General features: G+C 43.7%; 1 pseudogene; it reads right to left on the bottom strand.

Moving 5' to 3' along the window:
- Positions 1-6,809: 6,809 nt before the first annotated feature.
- LOC138787595 (zinc finger protein 502-like) lies at positions 6,810-10,427 on the bottom strand (annotated as a pseudogene).
- Between the last annotated feature and the right edge of the window lie 8,369 nt (positions 10,428-18,796).

Consider the following 18,796-nt stretch of genomic DNA (forward strand, 5'->3'; position numbering starts at 1 on the left):
ATTCTTGTAGTCTGGTTACTTTTACCTCTAGGGACAATGTCCTTTAGTGCTACCAAACATGGGTGACTACTCCAAGATGGCGCCGACTTCTCTATATATGTATGGTGACTGCCATATACATGTCTGGTTACTTCTACCTCTAGTGACAATGTCTTCCAATGCTACTGCACATGCGTGACTACTCCAAAATGGCGCCAACTTCTCTATATATGTATAGTGACTGCCATATTCGTGTCTGGTTACTTTTATCTCTAGTGACACATGCGTGACTACACCAAAATGGCGTCTGCTTCTCTATACATATGTAGGGGTTGCCATATTCTTGTAGTCTGGTTACTTTTACCTCTAGGGACAATGTCCTTTAGTGCTACCAAACATGGGTGACTACTCCAAGATGGCGCCGACTTCTCTATATATGTATGGTGACTGCCATATACATGTCTGGTTACTTCTACCTCTAGTGACAATGTCTTCCAATGCTACTGCACATGGGTGACTACTCCAAAATGGTGTCAGCTTCTCTATACACATGTAGGGGTTGCCATATTCTTGTAGTCTGGTTACTTTTACCTCTAGTGACAATGTCTTTCAATGCTACTAAACATGTGTGACTACTCCAAGATGGCGCCAACTTCTCTATATATGTATAGTGACTGCCATATTCGTGTCTGGTTACTTTTATCTCTAGTGACACATGCGTGACTACACCAAAATGGCGTCTGCTTCTCTATACATATGTAGGGGTTGCCATATTCTTGTAGTCTGGTTACTTTTACCTCTAGTGACAATGTCTTTCAATGCTACTGCACATGTGACTACTCCAAGATGGCGCCGACCTCTCTCTATATATGTATAGTGACTGCCATATTCATGTCTGGTTACTTTTACCTCTAGTGACAATGTCTTCCAATGCTACTACACATGCGTGACTACTCCAAAATGGCGCCGACTTCTCAGTCGCTTTTATATTCATATATGTGGCTACCATATTCTTTAAGCCCATACACCTCTGCCTCTAGTGGCAGCTTCTTGATGCTACTGCACATGTGCAGCTCTTCCAAGATGGCGCCGGACATGTTTGAGATGTTTTTGTGATTTTTTCATCTAATCTGTAATTGCTTTCACATGTTGTATAGGTATATATACTATGCCCCTCACTTTACTGCCCACATTCCTGAGGAAGCCGCCAGACGGCGGAACATGTGGGGTGATTCCTTATCCCGTCTGACTCTCATTCTACTGGACTGTATATGGTGATCTTTTCCAAAAAAAAAATTTCTATTTTTTTCCTATGCTCCATTATTTGTGGTTATATTTTGTTTTACTGGGTCTCGTTCTAGGTAGAGATGTTGGATTTCTGTTATTGTACATACGGTCCAGAGTCAGAGTGGTAGATTAGTCCCGGCTGGAACCCCAGCAGGACTTATGGTGACATTTTAGTGTTTTTAATGTAGAGCCGTATTTGGGGTGTTGTCTCCCTCATTTTACTACTCCTGTACATTCATTTAGTTATGTGGTATTTTTGTATCTATGTCAGTGTTACAATAAAGATTTTTGTGATGTGCTACCACTTTTTGTGCATATGCTTTTTTTTTCTTTTGAGAGGTTGATGTACTACTTATATGCATTTGTTTAGCACTCCGTGATTATTAGTGGTGCCCACTAGCTATATATATATATATATATATATATATATATATATATATATATATATATATATAAACAGTAGCGGCAGTCCAGAACTGACTCAATGTGACTAAGGGCCCTAATATACAGACCGATAATTGTCAGGCCGATATCGCTCTGTGTATATAAAGACAACAGTCATCAACTGATCATTGTCTTTTGGCAAGTGTAAGAATCATTGGCTGATTGTGCGTATAACATAATAAAGCTGTTACTTACCTGATCACGCTCCCCGGTGTCCTCAGGCTTTGTCTGTTTGTTACGGCCAGTGATTGGCTGAGAGGGGACCAGAAATGAGAGCTGCAGCTGCGGTGACTGGCGGATCCCACAGACAAGGCCTGAGGACACCAGGGAACGTGATCAAGTAGTATATATCTTTTTTGTTTACTATATACAGCAAGGATTGCACAGACATCACTAATGATATATATCAGCCTTTGCTGCACGATAATCGAGCCATGTAGTAGGCTCTCTAAGCGAGCTCCATTCTACCAGATTGGCGCTCACTTCTCCGGAATATCTGGCTGTGTAATACGTCCCTTAAACTGGCCACAATCCTTCAGCTGACAATTATCTCTCCCATCCGGCCCTGTCCTCCCCATACACAGGAATGTTTGGCACAGCTGAGTGTTCTTGTGTTCTCTATGGGAGATCTGATGGCGGCTTATCTCTCTGAGAACAAAGAGTTTGGGCGTTGATTTTCCATCAAGTCTAACCCCCTATGTCCACTGATATCATCTGTCAGAGGACTGTCCAGAGAGCCCCATGCACCTTACACTGATGGCCGAACCCACCACGAGCAGCAGATACCACCAACAAAAGAGTAGATTGTATGGGGACCTTAAATTGCTGCTACAATATTTCAGTATTTGGGGCACCACCTTCAACTTTGCCCAGGGCCACATTTAGTCTAAAACCGGCCTTGGGTGCACCACTACATCACGCATGTCAGGTCCAAACGTTCCTTGATGAGTAGTTTCCTGGGAATTGGATTGGCCGCCGTGGCCCAGTGCAATGGCCCCCAAGGGCTGTGGTGTGATCCGTGAAGATCCAGGATGTGGGGCACCTGAAATAACGGATACAGGAGGTCTGTGGTAGCATTTCTCCTGTGGTATTGCTCTCGAATAGAATCACGTTGACAGTTCAACACAATGGGCAGCAATGTGAGCACATCCTTTAGTGAATTACTGTTGTTGTTCCATATCCCAATCGTGTCAATAACTCGATAATGAATATAGCTACGTTAAAAATGACCCCCTTCCCATTGTAAAAAGTAAAGTTGAATTCAAAATGCCAGCTTTGCAGCTGCCCTCAAGTGTTTTTGCCCTCCCATGTACTAATATGCCGCAATTGGTAAGGTAATATCAGCAACTTCCATTTTAGCAGGATGTATCCATACTTATGGCCCACTATATATATACATATATATATATATATATATATTTTTTTTTTTTATAATTTTTTTTTTTTTTTCAAATACACCTAAATATCACAGAAATCTGTGAGCTTTTCTCCCCCTGCCCTCTGACACGGATGATGTATGAACTGACATAGTGATTAGATAGCATACAGTCCCGGCATGTTACATGTCGAAGACGATCGCTGCCATCGGCTGGTCAATCGTGACCAAGCCACTGACAGCTGATCAGGGAGGTTCCGGGCTCCGGCGACCCAGTAAAATGGAAAAAAACCGTGATCAAGTGCCCTACACGTTTTGTGTTTTTTTTTTTATCTTTTAACCCCTTGAGGAAATTTAAAAAAAAAATCAAGGCTAGACCAACATTTAGTTTAAAAAATTAAATGTTTTACACTAAATTATTGATCTAGTCTTGATTTTTTTCATTTTCACAATGGGTTAAAAGTAGAGATGAGCAAACTTCGAGTATGCTCGAGTCCATCCGAACCCGAACTTTCGGCATTTGATTAGCGGGGGCTGCTGAAGTTGGATAAAGCGCTAAGACTATGTGGAAAACATGGATATAGTCATTGGCTGTATCCATGTTTTCCAGACAACCTTAGAGCTTTATCCAAGTTCAGCAGCCCCAGCTAATCAAATGCCGATTGTTTGGGGTAGGATCAACTCGAACCCCGTTCGCTCAAGTAAAAAAAAAAAAACACAAAATGTGTAGAAAAATTTTCCCTGAGTCCGTAAATACCCCACATGTGGACATAAAGTGCCATGTGGGCGCAGGGCAAGCCTCCGAAGGGAAGGAGCGTCATTTGGATTTTGGAGGCTGGATTTGGCTAGAATGGATGATGAATGCAATGTCGCATTTACAGAGCACTTGTGCTGCCAAGACAGTGGAAACCCCCCACAAGTGACCCCATTCTGGAAACTACACCCCTCAAGGAATCTAACAAGGGGTGCTGTGAATATATGGACCCCTTAAAGGGAACCTGTCCCCCCCGTGTCGGGGTGACAGGCTCCCGACCCCCCTCTAGAGCCGCCTATACTTACCTGATCGCACCGGGTCCTGAGATGAGTCCGACGCTCATAGAGAATGAATGAAGCGTCGGACTCACCATTCATTCTCTATGGGCATCAGACTCATCTCAGGAGCGCGCGCGCGGACCAGCTCAAGAAGCAGGACCCGGTGCAATGAGGTAAGTATAGGGGGCTCTAGCAGGGGGTCGGGAGCCTGTCACCCCAGCACGGGGGGTGACAGGTCCTCTTTAATGACGGGCACATTTGTGCCATGAAAGTGAAAAAATTAGATTTTTCACTTTCACGTCACATTGTTCCACATTTGTGCCCATCACCAGTGGGGTCCATATGCTCACTGCCCTACTTGGTAGATTCCCTGAGGGGTGTAGTTTCCAGAATGGGGTCACTTGTAATGGATTTCCACTGTCTTGGCAACACGAGGGCTTAGTAAATGTGACATGGCCCTCAAAATCCATTCCAGCCAATCCAGCCTTCAAAAGCCAATTGGCGCTCCTTCCCTTTGGAGGCTTTCCCTGCGCCCACTTGGCACTTTATGTCCACATGTGGGGTATTTCTGTACTCGGGAGAAACTGCGCTACACGTTTGGTGTTTTTTTTCTATTTATCCCCTTGTAAAAATTAAAAATTTTAGTTAAAAAAAAATATATTTTTCCATTTTCACGCTACATTGTTCTGAAAATCTGTGATACACCTGTGCGGTCCAAATGCTCACCGCACCCCTTGTTACATTCCTTGAGGGGTGCAGTTTTCTAAATGGTGTCCCTTTAGGGGTGTTTGTTAGGTTTTGGCACCCCAGAGCCTCTGCCAACCTGAAGTGGTACAGTCAAAAATGACCAAATATAACGGAGGCGTTGAAATTCACTAGGCGTTCCTTTGTATCTGAGGCTTGCGGTTGCGTGAAATAGCGCAATACGGCCACATATGGGGTATTTCTATAAACTGCAGAAACGGGGCAATACATTTTGGGGTGCATTTCTCTGGTAATAGGTTTATAATTATGAAATATATTGGATTACTATAAAATTTCTACACAGAAAACTAAAATTTTTAATTTTCTTACACACTTGACTTTTATTTCTGTGACTCCCCTAAAGGGTTAAAAAAAATTCCGGATGTGCTTTTGTACAGTTTGGGGGGTGCAGTTTCTGAAATGGGGTGCTTTGTGGGGCTAACATATAGTCCCCTCAAATAAACTTTAAAACAGAACAAAAAAATCTGATTTAGAAATTTTAGTGAAAATTTGGAAATTTGCTGCTAATGTTTAAAACTTCCTATTGTCTAAAAAAAGCTGAAAGTTTAATAAATGCCGCCAACATAAAGTAGACATGTTGCTAATGCTATTCAATATATAATTTATGTGGCATAACCATTTTCTATACAAGCAGAAAAGTTTCAAAAGTTGGAAAAATGCAATTTTTCACATTATTTTGTTCTTTTTCATAAAAATTCGTTACAAGTATCGACTCCAATTTGCCAGAAATGTAAAGTACAATATGTCACGAGAAAAAAATCTCAGAATCAGCCGGATAGGTAAAAGCATCCCGAAGTTATTAATGAATAAAGTGACATAGGTCATATTCATAAAATTTATCTCCCTCATTAAGACCATTTCAGGCCCGATCCTTCATAGGTTAAAAAGAAGCGACAAAGTTGCAGATGAAGCCTGCCAGGACTGTGCAAATAAAGCTGCTAATGAAAGAGCTGAGCAAGCACACTAATCCCTGACAATAGTAAAATCATTATAAAATATTGTAATATATACCTTCACACAACTCCTGGCATTACTCCAACAACACCGCCTGGCATTACTCGTACAACACCCCCTGGCATTACTCCTACAACACCACCTGGCATTACTCCTACAACACCACCTGGCATTACTCCTACAACACCACCTGGCATTACTCCTACAACACCTCCTGGCATTACTCCTACAACACCTCCTGGCATTACTCCTACAACACCCCCTGGCATTACTCCTAGAACACCACCTGGCATTACTCCTACAACACCACCTGGCATTACTCCTACAACATCTCCTGGCATTACTCCTACAACACCTCCTGGCATTACTCCTACAACACCACCTGGCATTACTCCTACAACACCACCTGGCATTACTCCTACAACACCACCTGGCATTACTCCTACAACACCTCCTGGCATTACTCCTACAACACCCCCTGGCATTACTCCTAGAACACCACCTGGCATTACTCCTACAACACCACCTGGCATTACTCCTACAACATCTCCTGGCATTACTCCTACAACACCTCCTGGCATTACTCCTACAACACCTCCTGGCATTACTCCTACAACACCTCCTGGCATTACTCCTACAACACCTCCTGGCATTACTCCTACAACACCTCCTGGCATTACTCCTACAACATCTCCTGGCATTACTCCTACAACACCTCCTGGCATTACCCCTGCAGCACCTCCTGGCATTACTCCTACAACATAAAGTCATATTGTCATCAACCGTGTGAGTTCTCTTATGTTTAACTGGAATTTTCCTTAATAATTATTTATAATCCTTTATATTCATTTACCACATTCTAAGCATGAAAACGGCTTCTCCCCTGTGTGCATTCTCTGATGCACAACAATGATTATTTTTTGAGTAAAATATTTCCTACGTTCTAAACCTGAAAAAAAAGGCTTCTTCCTTGTTTGAATTTTTTGATGGCTAAAGAGTTAATTTCAGAGCAAAATATTTTCCACATTTTGGACATGAAAATAAGTTCTCCCTTGTGTGATTGTTTTGATGTTGAAGATGACTTAATTTATGACTAAAACATTTCCCACATTGTGAACATGAATGTGGCTTTTACTCGTGGGAATTTTTCATGTTCAAGAATATTTAATTTGACTAAAATATTTCTCACATTCTGAATATGAAAATGGCTTCTCCCCTGTGTGAATTTTTTGATGTCCAAGAAGACTTGATTTGTGACTAAAACATTTCTCACATTCTGAACAAGAAAATGTCTTCTCTCTTGTGTGAATTCTTTGATGAGTAGTAAGATCTGATTTCCAAGTAAAACGTTTCTCACATTCTGAACATGAAAATTGCTTCTCCCCAGTGTGAATTCTTTGATGATTACCAAGATCTGATTTCCGAATAAAACTTTTCCCACATTCTGAACATGAATATGGCTTCTCCCCTCTGTGAATTTTTTGATGTTTAAGAACATTTAATTTCCGAGTAAAACTTTTCCCACATTCTGAACTTCTCCCCTCTGGCTTCTCCCCTCTGTGAATTTTTTGATGTTTAAGAACATTTGATTTCCGAGTAAAACTTTTCCCACATTCTGAACATGAATATGGCTTCTCCCCTCTGTGAATTTTTTGATGTTTAAGAACATTTGATTTCCGAGTAAAACTTTTCCCACATTTTGAACATGAAAATGGCTTCTCCCCTCTGTGAATTTTTGGATGTTTAAGAACATTTGATTTCCGAGTAAAACATTTCCCACATTCTGAACATGAAAATGGCTTTTCCCCTGTGTGAGTTCTTTGATGTTCAAGAAGCTTTGCTTTCCAAGTAAAACATTTCCCACATTCTGAGCATTAAAATGGCTTCTCCCCTGTGTGAATTTGTTTATGTTTAAGAAGACTTGATCTACAAGTAAAATTTTTTCCACATTCTGAACATGAAAATGGTTTCTCCCCTGTGTGAATTTGTTGATGTACAAGAAAATTTGATTCATAAGCAAAACATTTCCCACATTCTGAACATGTAAATGGCTTCTCTTCTGTGTGAATTTTCTGGTGTCTCTTTAGATATTTTTTAAGAGCAAAAATCTTTTTACATTGTGAACATGAAAATTGAGGCTTCTCCCCTGTGTGAGATCTTTGATGCTTAACAACATCTGATTTCCGATTACATTTCCCACATTCAGAACATAAAAAGTGCTTCTCCCCTGTGTGAATTCTTTGATGGTTAAAAAGAACTGATTTCCGAGTAAAACATTGGCCACATTCTGAACATGAAAATGGCCTCTCTCCTGTAAGATATTTTCCACGTTGTAAATATAAAAACTGCGGCTTTCCTGTATTTTCTCTTTGATGTCCATCGTCTTCTCTGTAAATGTCAGCTTGCTGTGATGGAGCAGAAGATGGGACTTGTATAACAGGATGAGATGAGAGATCTTTGCTGTGAGGGGCTGAGGGTGTATCTGGGATAGTGGACGGCTCCTCATATGTATCTTGTGTGATATGATCCTCTGAGGAGATCTGATGTCCCCCTGAGCTCCTGGTAGAATCATCTGCAAAGGAGAAAACACCATTTCTCTGATTTCCCAGTAATAGAAGCTTAAACATATTGCAGACATGGAAAGTTACTCTTTTTTATGTAACATAATAAGAATTATAGAATGGGAGAAGCGGAGACGGGCGAGCTCTCCCACTGACACACTGAGGCCGGTGGAGATTCCGCTAATTCTGATGCTTTTGCTCCGTGTGATCTGGCTCATAGAGTAAAACAGGACTCCAGCGTCACTATGCATTAAGGGTAATAACATCATCTGCAGGAACTCTATGTTGTTCTCAGGCTGATTTTGGTTATGAATATCGGCCAAACCCGTTGAAAAGTCCTCTATGACCTTGAGTTCAGGTTACAGAGTTTAAAGGTTGAAATAGAGGGAAATGTATAAAAGCTACAGGCGCCATCAGTCCGGGGGCCGGTGGGACACGACTATTCAAGCGTGGGAAATTCTAACAGACCTGGAGACATGTTCATCAGACGGGGAATGTTCTGCTGGCAGTGCCGCACTTTTCTCCAGATAGTGAAGCACAACCCAGCTACAGGGCGGCACAGCGCACACATATTATATGGCTGTATTCCATATATTATACACACATCATGTGTTATTACCTGCAGCCGCGTCACATCCTCATCTATATTATATTAGAACTTAGGCTGAATGATTATATAGCTGGAAAACTGACAGGACACAGAGCTTATAATATTCCACACAGAATAGTGACAGCCGGTGACTGAGGAGAAGGTGTGACTGTTCTCTGCATTTAGTGGTCACTACTCACCTGGGCGATTACCTGCAGTGATGTCCTCCTTATACTGCTCATCACTGCTGTCATCTGTCTCTTCTTCATCAGCCTCTTCCTTTACCTTAATGTCTGTAGCATTAAAACACTTCAGTTTCTTCCCTCCAGTAACTTCCTCCTTATACTGCTCATCACCGCTCATGTATGTCTCCTCTTCTTCTTTTACCACCTTGACTGTGGCATTAATATAGTTCATATCCTTCCCTGTAGTGATGTCCTCTTTATACTGCTCATCACTGCTGTCATCTGTCTCTGGAGCATTAATATTGTTCCCATCTTCCCCCTGATTCATAAGATGTGAGAGAAATATTGTAAAAGTCATCAGACAGGAGGAGAAGTCAGGTGGGATGTACAGATCATAGGGAACATCTCCATCTACCTGATCCTGATCCTGTGGGAGAAGAGGACGGGGACATCTCTCTGGTGCTGTTCTCTTACTGGATCTGACTGGAGGGAACACATACAGAGACTGAATTCATTCTTTCCATCCAGATAATACAGAGAGGAGGTGTGTATATAGTCCTGTCTATTACCTGCTGATGGGAGGGGCTGCTGATCCTCCAGCATCACATCCTTGTACTGATCCTTGTGTCCTTCTACATACTCCCACTCCTCCATGGAGAAATAGACCGCCACGTCCTGACACCTTATAGGAACCTGACACACACAATGATCACACAGTCATCCCCCCCACCCCTCCAGTGGTGTTACTGTATAATGTCCCAGCATTCCCAGCAGCCACAGTCTCACCTCTCCACTCAGCAGCTCCACCATCTTGTTGGTGACTTCTAGGATCTTCTCTTCCTCCATTTCCTCATGTATCAGGGGCCCCGGGATTGGGCTCAGGGTTCTTCCCCATCCTTCACACCCAGGGGCCCCACAGCGCCCACTAGAGGACTTCTACACTACTGTGTAATCCTGTGTATGGAGAGACACATTACTATCACTCCATCCATTCCCAGAATCCCTCACCTCTCCAGTCCTATCCATCTGTTATTCCATAGATAAGAATGATGTCATGATGACATCACTCCCAGAATCCCTCACCTCTCCAGTCCTATCCATCTGTTATTCCATAGATAAGAATGATGTCATGATGACATCACTCCCAGAATCCCTCACCTCCCCAGTCCTATCCATCTGTTATTCCATAGATAAGAATGATGTCATGATGACATCACTCCCAGAATCCCTCACCTCTCCAGTCCTATCCATCTGTTATTCCATAGATAAGAATGATGTCATGATGACATCACTCCCAGAATCCCTCACCTCTCCAGTCCTATCCATCTGTTATTCCATAGATAAGAATGATGTCATGATGTCAAAATCCCCCCGCCCCTCTCATGTGCGCACCCCCTATTAGTAAAATAATAAACAGTGGATGTTGTGTGTGTGTGGGGGGGATGGGGGAGATACGGGGGCTGCTGTGTGTGGGGATGGGGGGGCTGCAGGGGATGCTGTTTGTGGGGATGGGGGGGCTGCAGGGGATGCTGTTTGTGGGGGGGATGGGGGGCAGCAGGGGATGCTGTGTGTGTGTGTGGGGGGGGGCTGCAGGGGATGCTGTGGGGAGGATGGGGGGCTGCAGGGGATGCTGTGGGGGGATGGGGGGCTGCAGGGGATGTTGTGTAAGGGGATGGGGGGCTGCAGGGGATGCTGTGTGTGGGCTGGGGATGGGGGGCTGTAGGGGATGCTGTGTGTGGGTGGATGGGGGGGCTGCAGGGATGCTGTGTGTGGGGGGGATGGGGGGCTGCAGGGGATGCTGTGTGGGGGGGTGGGGGGGATGCTGTGTGTGGGGGGGGATAGGGGGCTGTAGGGGATGCTGTGTGTGGGGGGATGGGGGGCTGCAGGGGATGCTGTGTGTGTGGGGGGGGGGCTGCAGGGGATGCTGTGTGTGTAGGGATGGGGGAGCGCATGGGGATTCTGTGTGTGTGTGAGGATGGGGTGATGCTGTGTGTGTGGGGATGGGGGGCTGCAGGGGATGCTGGGTGTGGGCTGGGGGACTGTAGGGGATGCTGTGTGTGGGGGGAATGGGGGGCTGTAGGGGATGATGTGTGTGGGGGATAGGGGGGCTGCTGTGTGTGGGGGATGGGGAGGCTGTAGGGGATGCTGTGTGGGGGGGATGGGGGCTGCAGGGGATGCTGTGTGTGTGTGTGTGGGGGGGAATGGGGGCGGGGCTGCAGGGGATGCTGTGTGGGGGGGATGGGGGGCTGCAGGGGATGCTGTGTGTGTGGAGATGGGGGGCTGCAGGGGATGCTGTGTGTGTGTGGGGATGGAGGGGCTGCTGTGTGTGTGGGGATGGGGGGGCTGCAGGGGGATGCTGTGTGTGTGTGAGGATGGGGGGCTGCAGGGGGATGCTGTGTGTGTGTGGGGGGGGGGGGGCGGCTGCTGGGGATGCTGTGATCTCCCCTATCCAGTTGTTACCTGGCTCCCTGCAGACCACCATCTTCAGTCTCCTCTATCCAGACTGAAGGAGCGACTGCTGGGGGGAGAGAGCGGCCTTTAGTGGTCAGTGGGAGAAGGCGCAGCAGTTAACTTTTAACTATAAGCCTCATAGGCTTTAGTTAAAAGTATAGGTGTCTGCTAAGGGGGCGGGGCTTCAGCTGCAGCTTGCAGGACAATCCCGCCTCTCAGCGCTTTTAGGTGACATAGAAAAGAGCGCTGGGGAGGCAGGAAGCTGTCAGTGAGTGACAGCTGTGCGGACCCATACTGTCCTGGGGAATACCGGCCCGGGGGGCAGATGCCACCCTGCCCGTCCCTGCTCTCTGCCCTGGTTGCTTTTGTCAGGTTCAGTGAACGTTCAATGCAGGCAGCCTGATACATGGCCAACTGCATCAGAAGCTCACTGCTCCAGCAACGCACAGCCTGCACTCTTCTCTCCTGTTTGGTTAATATGCTGCTGATGTCTTATGTACGTAGCCCAAGCAGGAGAGGGTAGGAGAGTGCAGGTGCCGCACGGCACCGCTGTGACTGCAGTCCCTGCTCCTGAATGACAGGGTCCCCAGGGAACTTCAGGCACTGGAGAGTTGGTTAGTGAGGCTGTTGTGTCCTGGTCCGGCACAGGAAGGTGACGTCATCACCCACTTCCTGGACCAGGCGTGTTATACAGCTGAAGGACAGCCTAAGTATGGGAGCCAGGGGAGGTATGTACGCAGCTTGGAGAAGAGGGGAGCTGGTTTTGAGGTAGGGTTGAGGTGGCTGTGAAGTAGCAGAGTTGAGGTGGCTGTAAAGTAGCAGAGTTGAGTTGGCAGTGAGGTAGAAGAGTCACCACCACCTCAACTCTGCTACCTTAGTTATCCATTGAAAGGAATGAAGTATTTTACCCTCTTAATTTTTTTTTCTGGTCATTCATAAAGTAAAATTTTCTGTACTGACTTGTCCCATGTATCCAGTTTACTCTTCTGGATGGTAAATACAACGTCCCCTTGAATGTATAGGTATAAAAATAAAAGCAAACTTCTCACATTGACTTTAATGGGGTTCGAGTTCGAATTACACTGTTATAGGATACACATGGGGTAAATAATGGGATAGCTACTGTGTGGGGGGCACTCTTATGGGGCAGTATAAGGGAAATAATAATGCATGGGCTACAGGTGGCATTACTACCATTGGGGGTACTATAGATGGGTAGGTGGTGCTATAAAACTGCAGAGCTTAGGATGTGTGTCTGAGAGATTCTGTGAAGATGGGTTGTGATTAGAGATGAGCGAACCTGGAGCATGCTCGAGTCCAGCCGAACCCGAAAGTTCGGCATTTGATTAGCGGGGGCTGCTGAACTTGGATAAAGCCCTAAGGCTATGTGGAAATGATGGATATAGTCATTGGCTGTATCCATGTTTTCCAGACAACCTTAGAGCTTTATCCAAGTTCAGCAGCCCCAGCTAATCAAATGCCGATCATTCGGGTTCGGCTGGACTCGAACCCGAACCCGGTTCGCTCATCTCTAGTTGTGATCATTAGAAATCATCATGACCGCCTGGCCCAAGTGGGGAAGAAAACAAAAGAAGCCACCAATCAGGGAAAACATCACTTGGGAGTGACAGGATGTCCAGTAACTGTGCTGTAATATACTCCATGTATGGAGGTATAGAGGGTCTGCATACAGGGTGTTGTATACAGTATGATGGTGTTATTATGTGGTCATGGTATGGCGGTATTATTTGTCCCCTGTATAGTCTTATTGGTATAATTCCCCTTGGTTTTGTTTAGTAAGACTATAATGGTAACATGTAGTTATTATGTGGTGGTAATATCTGGTAATGGTGGGCTGACACTATATATGACCGTATACTACTGATCATATCGGATCTGTACGACGCAATGGATAGGGGTGATATGTATGTGGGCTGGTAGGGTGTGTGCGCCAGGGCTGCTTTTCAGTCCCAGTCCGGCCCTGATGGCTAAGATGAGGTTGTTTTTAGAGAAATAATACACTCCTTGGTTTGGGGTCTTTAGCTGGGGAGCCATGACAGCAGCTCCCTCACAGAAATCCTCTCAGGACTCCATCTCCTCAGGGGAATAAACTCATCCCTGATTGGGCAGAACACAACAGAAAAGCTTTGATACTGGACAGTGATTGGCCAGATCACTTGAGGCACCCAGCTCACTGATTGGTTAGTGGCATAAAATAAGTAGTGCAGCAGAAATAGAAATCATTGGTATTAATAGAAGATACAGGCAGAATGCAGATACAATTCACCCAGAGAGTTCTACACGGAAATACCTGACTATAGGTGGGCAAGAAAACACAGCAGCCACACCTACTCTGGGACACTGCAACTGTACTACTACTGTACTGTATATGCACTCCAGAAATCTTATACAGTACAGGATGGGAGATGGTGGTGCACTGCCTGTACTACTACTGTGCTGTATATGCCTCCAGCAATCTTATACAGTACAGGATGGGAGATGGTGGTGCACTGCCTGTACTACTACTGTGCTGTATATGCACTGCAGCAATCTTATACAGTACAGGATGGGAGATGGTGGTGCACTGCCTGTACTACTACTGTACTGTATATGCACTCCAGCAATCTTATACAGTACAGGATGGGAGATGGTGGTGCACTGCCTGTACTACTACTGTACTGTATATGCACTCCAGCAATCTTATACAGTACTGTACAGGATGGGAGATGGTGGTGCACTGCCTGTACTACTACTGTGCTGTATATGCACTGCAGCAATCTTATACAGTACAGGATGGGAGATGGTGGTGCACTGCCTGTACTACTACTGTACTGTATATGCACTCCAGCAATCTTATACAGTACAGGATGGAAGATGGTGGTGCACTGCCTGTACTACTACTGTACTGTATATGCCTCCAGCAATCTTATACAGTACAGGATGGAAGATGGTGGTGCACTGCCTGTACTACTACTGTACTGTATATGCCTCCAGCAATCTTATACAGAACTGTACTGTATGTGAAGCCTCACCAGTGCTAAACTCACCAGGTACAACCCACCATCCACACTTGCAATGTTCGGATATTGAGTAAAGTTCGAATTCCAAACATTACTTCTGGGTAAATTTTCATTTGAATACTGAATAGTTCAAATTCAGAAACTTTTGATCACCGAGGTATTATTATATACAGTGGTGCCTTGGATTACGAGCATAATTGGTACCAGGACCACGCTTGTAATCCAAATCCACTCTTAAACCAAAGCAAATTTTCCCATAAGAAATCACTGATATGCAGACAATTGGTTGCACACCCCAAAATAATGATTTTTTTTCTGAATAACATGTAGAACAGATGAAATAAACGTCTGAATATGTGATATATAAGTTACTGTACAGTATAGCAGGATGTGGTGTATAATGTATAGTAACTGTATAACCCTGATAACACAGCAGCTGGATATGTGATATATAAGTTACTGTACAGTATAGCAGCATGTGGTGTATAATGTATAGTAACTGTATAACCCTGATAACACAGCAGCAGCTGAATATGTGATATTATAAGTTACTGTACAGTATAGCAGCATGTGGTGTATAATGTATAGTAACTGTATAACCCTGATAACACAGCAGCAGCTGGATATGTGATATATAAGTTACTGTACAGTATAGCAGCATGTGGTGTATAATGTATAGTAACTGTATAACCCTGATAACACAGCAGCAGCTGGATATGTGATATATAAGTTACTGTACAGTATAGCAGCATGTGGTGTATAATGTATAGTAACTGTATAACCCTGATAACACAGCAGCTGGATATGTGATATATAAGTTACTGTACAGTATAGCAATCAGCATGTGGTGTATAATGTATAGTAACTGTATAACCCTGATAACACAGCAGCTGGATATGTGACATTATAAGTTACTGTACAGTATAGCAGCATGTGGTATATAATGTATAGTAACTGCATAACCCTGATAACACAGCAGCTGGATATGTGATATATAAGTTACTGTACAGTATAGCAGCATGTGGTGTATAATGTATAGTAACTGTATAACCCTGATAACACAGCAGCAGCTGGATATGTGATATATAAGTTACTGTACAGTATAGCAATCAGCATGTGGTGTATAATGTATAGTAACTGTATAACCCTGATAACACAGCAGCAGTTTGTAGATAGAGGATGGAGCTGCAGATCCCCATAATGTAGTAGTGTAGTACAACAGGCTAGAATAGAGAAGCAGGGCTGCTGTCAGAGGGCTATGTGGTCACATGACAGCAATGGGGAAGGGGTGTGTTCAGCAATCAGGATGTAAGAATCACAGAGAGTTGCAGAAGGACAGTGACAGAAACTTCTCTATACAGCAGTGTGTATAGCTGAGTAAGTGCAGGCAGATTATAGCAGCGTAGCTATAGCTGAGTGTAAGTGCATGCACGTTATAGCAGCAGTGTGTATAGCTTAGTGTAAGTGCAGGCACATTATAGCAGCAGTGTGTACAGCTGAGTGTTAGTGCAGGCACATTATAGCAGCAGTGTGTATAGCTGAGTGTAAGTGCAGGCACATTATAGCAGCAGTGTGTATAGCTGAGTGTAAGTGCAGGCACATTATAGCAGCAGTGTGTATAGCAGAGTGTGAGTGCAGGCACATTATAGCAGCAGTGTGTATAGCTGAGTGTAAGTGCAGGCACATTGTAGCAGCAGTGTGTATAGTGGAGTGTGAGTGCAGGCACATTATAGCAGCAGTGTCTATAGCTGATTGTGAGTGAAGGAATATTATAGCAGCAGTGTGTATAACTGAGTGTGAGTGCAGGCATATTATATATTATTTATGAGCAGGACATTTGTGGGCACATAAATTCAGAAATCTCTGTCCGGGGAGAGAGGGGTTACAGCTATTGCACGATTTCCTCCCCAGTCCTGTCCCCCGATGCAAGCCCCAGCCTGATCTGCTATGATTTGGAAGCTGAGGGAGACTTCCTGGGTCAGAGTACAGGGCTGTAGACCCCACTATGCAGGCCATGCCCCTCCCCCTCCCCCACTCCCCCTCCCACCCAGTACAGGGAGCTTTTAAACCAAAGCAATGCTCTTACACCAAGTTAGAATTTTGAAAAACTGTGAGCTCTTCTTGCAAAACGCTCTTAATCCAAGTTGCCCTAAAACCAAGGTACCACTATATATATATATATATATATATATATATATATATATACACACACACACACACATACTTACAGGGTGGGCCATAAGTATGAATAGACCCTGATAGAAATGGCAGTGGTTGCTGACAGGGTGGATAAAAATCAAATATTTTTTTTAAAAATAAAAAAAATCTGATTTTTTTTTAATTTAATTTAAATCGGATTTTTTTTATTTAAATCGGATTTTTTACAATAAACTGCTTTTTGAGGAAAATATTTTACCATCCAAAGGTTCTTCCATCATGAGATAAAGCTGCGTAACTCAGTAGAATAAAGGCTGTATATGTGTAACATTCCCAATGCCATGCTCTTCCAGAAGTTTCTGTAGGATTAGTGGGCAGTTTCTCTCCTATATTACCACAGACGCTCGCTTTACTTACGCACTTCTCAGAGGTCCCAGCTGAACAGAGCTGAGAAAAAGACCTTAATCCTATTGTTCTACAAACCTATAAATACAGAATCAACCCCTTCAGTGCCAAGTCCAAGAAGTTAGACAATATGTTTCTGATTGTTTGGAGTGGATTAGATCTGCCCAACACAAGAATGTGAATCTTATGGTGCGTTTACACTGAAAGATTTATCTGACAGATCTTGAAAGCCAAAGCCAGGAACGGACTATAAACAGAGAACAGGTCATTAAGGAAAGACTGGGATTTCTCCTTTTTTAACCCCTTCGTGCTGCAGCCAGTTTGGGCCTTAATGACCAGGCTAATTTTTCAAAATCTGACCTGTCTCACTTTATGCTCTTATAGCTCAGTGATGCTTTAACGTATGCTAGCGATTCTGAGATTGTTTTTTTCGTGACATATGGCACTTTATGTTAGTGGCAAAATTTGGTCACTACTTTGTGTGTTTTTTGTGAAAAACATCAAAATATCATGAAAAATTAAAAAAATTTGCATTTTATGAACTTTGAAATTTTCTGCTTCTAAAAAAAGAAAGTCGTAGCACATAAATTAGTTACTAAGTCACATTACCAATATGTCTTCTTTATTCTGGCATAATTTGGTAAACATATTTTACTTTTTTAGGGTGTTATGGGGCTTAGAAATTTATCAGCAAATTATCACATTTTCGTGAAACTGATTTTTTTAGGGACCAGTTCTTTTTTTAAATGGATTTAGAAGTCTGGTATCCTGAAAACCCCCATAAGTGACCCCATTTTGGAAACTACACACCTTAAAGAATTAATCTAGGGGTATAATGAGCATTTTAACCCTACAGGGGCTGGAGGAAAGTATTCACAATTAGGCAGTAAAAAAATTGAAAATTTAAATTTTCCAATAATATATACGTTTAGATTAAAGTTTCTCATTTTCAAAAGGAATATGAGACAAAAAGCACCCCAAAATTTGTAATGCAGGTTCTCTTGAGTACAACGGTACCCCATATGTGGGCGTAAACCACTGTATGGGCACACAGCAGGGCTCAGAAGGAAGGGAGCGCCAATTAGCTTTTCCAATGCAAATTTTGCTGAAGAAGTTTCTGAGCGCCAGGTGCGTTTGCAGAGCCCCTGTAGTGTCAGCAGAGAGAAAACCCCCCATAAGTCACCCCATTTTGGAAAGTACACCCCTCAAAGAATTCATCTTGGTGTGTGGTGACCATTTTGACCCCACAGGTATTACAGGAAAGTATTCAAAAGAAGACAGTAAAAATGAAAAACTCGAATTCTTCCAATAATATGTTCGTTTAGTTTGAAATTTCTCAATTTCACGAGGAACAAGAGGAAAAAAGTACCCCAAAATTTGTAACGCAGGTTCTCCTGAGTACAATGGTACCCCATATGTGGGCATAAACCACTGCATGGGCACACAGGAGGGCTCAGAAGGGAAGGAGCGCCAATTAGCTTTTTCAATGCAGATTTTGCTGCAGAAGTTTCCGATCGCCAGGTGCGTTTGCAGTGCCCCTGTAGTGCCAGCGGAGTAAAATCTCGCCATAAGTCACTCCATTTTGGAAAGTG

Source organism: Dendropsophus ebraccatus, chromosome 3 (genome assembly GCF_027789765.1).
Source record: "Dendropsophus ebraccatus isolate aDenEbr1 chromosome 3, aDenEbr1.pat, whole genome shotgun sequence".
Taxonomy (NCBI): Eukaryota; Metazoa; Chordata; class Amphibia; order Anura; family Hylidae; genus Dendropsophus; species Dendropsophus ebraccatus.